A 3,669-nucleotide genomic window follows, 5' to 3' on the forward strand; every position below is an offset into this window, starting at 1 on the left:
AGATACTTCAAGCACGAAGGCTACCACTAGTGAACTGTGGACCCCGGTCCATTCTTTTACATCTAAAATACAATCAACTGCAATCACTGTTTTCTGTTGTTCTTCGCAAACAAACATCATTCTCCACACCATACGTTTAATCTTTTGTTTACAGCAAGCCGGTGAGATTGACAACCTCACTGTTAAGTTGGGGAAAAGTATTGTGATTGTGTTGTGCAGGTTCCACGTTGGCGCCGGAATCCCTGGTGTTGTGCCGCACTACACTCCTTCACCAACAACCTTCACGTGGCCTTCATCTCCTACTTGGTTCGATAACCTTGGTTTCTTACTGAGGGAAACTTGCTGCTGTACGCATCACACCTTCCTCTTGGGGTTCCCAACGGACGTGTGCTTCACGCGTCATCAAGCTAATTTCTGGCGCCGTTGCTGGGGAGATCAAGACACGCTGCAAGGGGAGTCTCTCGCGCCCAATCTCTTTACTTTGTTTATTGTCTTGCTTTATTTTATTTTCTGTCTTGTTTGCTTTCTTTATATCAAAAACACAAAAAAAATTAGTTACTTGTTTTACTTTATTTAATTCAGTTTGCTTTACTTATTTTTATTACTGTTAAAATGAATACTCCTGAGAATACTAGTTGTGTGATTTCACTAGCACCAATAATAATGATTTTATATGCAGTCCTATTGCTCCACCTGCTACTACAGCAGAATTTTATGAAATTAAACCTGCTTTACTAAATCTTGTTATGAGAGAGCAATTTTCTGGTGTTAGTACTGATGATGTTGCTGCCCATTTTAATAATTTTGTTGAACTTTGTGAAATGCAAAAGTATAAGGATGTAGATGGAGATATTATAAAACTGAAATTGTTTCCTTTCTCCTTAAGGGAAGAGCTAAAGATTGGTTGCTATCTTTGCCTAAGAATAATATTGATTCATGGACTAAATGTAAGGATGCTTTCATTGGTAGATATTATCCTTCTGCTAAAATTATATCTTTGAGAAGTAGTGATGGCGTGTATTTCACACGTTCGTTGGGCAACCCCAAGAGGAAGGTATGATGCGCACAGCAGCAAGTTTTCCCTCAGAAAGAAACCAAGGTTTATCGAACCAGGAGGAGCCAAGAAGCACGTTGAAGGTTGATGGCGGCGGGATGTAGTGCGGCGCAACACCGGAGATTCCGGCGCCAACGTGGAACCCGCACAACACAACCAAGCTACTTTGCCCCAACGAAACGAGTGAGGTTGTCAATCTCACCGGCTTGCTGTAACAAAGGATTAACCGTATTGTGTGGAAGATGATTGTTTGCAGAGAAAACAAGTAGAAACAAGTATTGCGGTAGATTGTATTTCGATAAAGAGAATTGGACCGGGGTCCACAGTTCACTAGAGGTGTCTCTCCCATAAGACGAACAGCATGTTGGGTGAACAAATTACGGTTGGGCAATTGACAAATAAAGAGAGCATGACAATGCACATACATATCATGATGAGTATAGTGAGATTTAATTGGGCATTACGACAAAGTACATAGACCGCCATCCAACCGCATCTATGCCTAAAAAGTCCACCTTCAGGTTATCATCCGAACCCCTCCAGTATTAAGTTGCAAAACAACGGACAATTGCATTAAGTATGGTGCGTAATGTAATCAACAACTACATCCTTAGACATAGCATCAATGTTTTATCCCTAGTGGCAACAGACACAACACAACCTTAGAACTTTCCGTCACTCGTCCCGGTGTCAATGCGGGCATGAACCCACTATCGAGCATAAGTACTCCCTCTTGGAGTTAAAAGCATCTACTTGGCCGGAGCATCTACTAATAACGGAGAGCATGCAAGATCATAAACAACACATAAGCATAACTTTGATAATCAACATAACAAGTATTCTCTATTCATCGGATCCCAACAAACGCAACATATAGAATTACATATAGATGATCTTGATCATGATAGGCAGCTCACAAGATCCGACAATGATAGCACAATGGGGAGAAGACAACCATCTAGCTACTGCTATGGACCCATAGTCCAGGGGTAGACTACTCACTCATCACTCCGGAGGCGACCATGGCGGTGTAGAGTCCTCCGGGAGATGAATCCCCTCTCCGGCAGGGTGCCGGAGGCGATCTCCGGGATCCCCCGAGATGGGATCGGCGGCGACGGCGTCTCAGTAATGTTTTCCGTATCGTGGCTCTCGGTACCGGGGGTTTCGTCACGGAGGCTATTTGTAGGCGGAAGGGCAGGTCAAGAGGCGGCACAGGGGGCCCAAACCACAGGCCGGCGCGGCCAGGGGTGGGGCCGCGCCGCCCTAGGGTTTGGCGCCCCTGTGGCCCCTCTTCGTCTCTCCTTCGGACTTCTGGAAGCTTCGTGAGAAAATAGGCCTCTGGGCTTTTATTTCGTCCAATTCCGAGAATATTTCTTTACTAGGATTTCTGAAACCAAAAACAGCGAGAAAACAAGCAATCGGCACTTCGGCATCTTGTTAATAGGTTAGTTCCGAGAAAATGCACAAATATGACATAAAGTGTGCATAAAACATGTAGATAACATCAATAATGTGGCATGGAACACAAGAAATTATCGATACGTTGGAGACGTATCAGCATCCCCAAGCTTAGTTCTCGCTCGTCCCGAGCAGGTAAAACGATAACAAAGATAATTTCCGGAGTGACATGCCATCATAAACTTGATCATACTATTTGTAAAGCATATGTAGAGAATGCAGCGATCAAAACAATGTGTATGTCATGAGTAAACAAGTGAATCATAAAGCAAAGACTTTTCATGAATAGCATTTCAAGACAAGCATCAATAAGTCTTGCATAAGAGTTAACTCATAAAGCAATAATTCGAAGTAAAGGTATTGAAGCAACACAAAAGAAGATTAAGTTTCAGCGGTTGCTTTCAACTTGTAACATGTATATCTCATGGATATTGTCAACATAGAGTAATATAATAAGTGCAATAAGCAAGTATGTAAGAATCAATGCACAGTTCACACAAGTGTTTGCTTCTTGAGGTGGAGAGAAATAGGTGAACTGACTCAACATAAAAGTAAAAAGAATGGTCCTCATAGAGGAAAAGCATCGATTGCTATATTTGTGCTAGAGCTTTGATTTTGAAAACATGAAACAATTTTGTCAACGGTAGTAATAAAGCATATGCATCATGTAAATTATATCTTATAAGTTGCAAGCCTCATGCATAGTGTACTAATAGTGCTCGCACCTTGTCCTAATTAGCTTGGACTACCTGGATTATCACCGCAATACATATGCTTTAACCAAGTATCACAAAGGGGTACCTCTATGCCGCCTGTACAAAGGTCTAAGGAGAAAGCTCGCATTTGGATTTCTCGCTTTTGATTATTCTCAACTTAGACATCCATACCGGGACAACATAGACAACAGATAATGGACTCCTCTTTTAATGCTTTAAGCATTCAACAACAATTAATTCTTTTCTCATTAGAGATTTGAGGATGTTTGTCCAAAACTGAAACTTCCACCATGGAACATGGCTTTAGTTAGCGGCCCAATGTTCTTCTCTCACAATATGCATGCTCAAACCATTCAACTCGGTGTAGATCGCCCTTACTTCGTGACAAGACGAACATGCATAGCAACTCACATGAAATTCAACAAAGAGTTGATGGCGTTC

This window comes from Lolium rigidum, chromosome 4 (genome assembly GCF_022539505.1).
Source record: "Lolium rigidum isolate FL_2022 chromosome 4, APGP_CSIRO_Lrig_0.1, whole genome shotgun sequence".
Lineage (NCBI taxonomy): Eukaryota > Viridiplantae > Streptophyta > Magnoliopsida > Poales > Poaceae > Lolium > Lolium rigidum.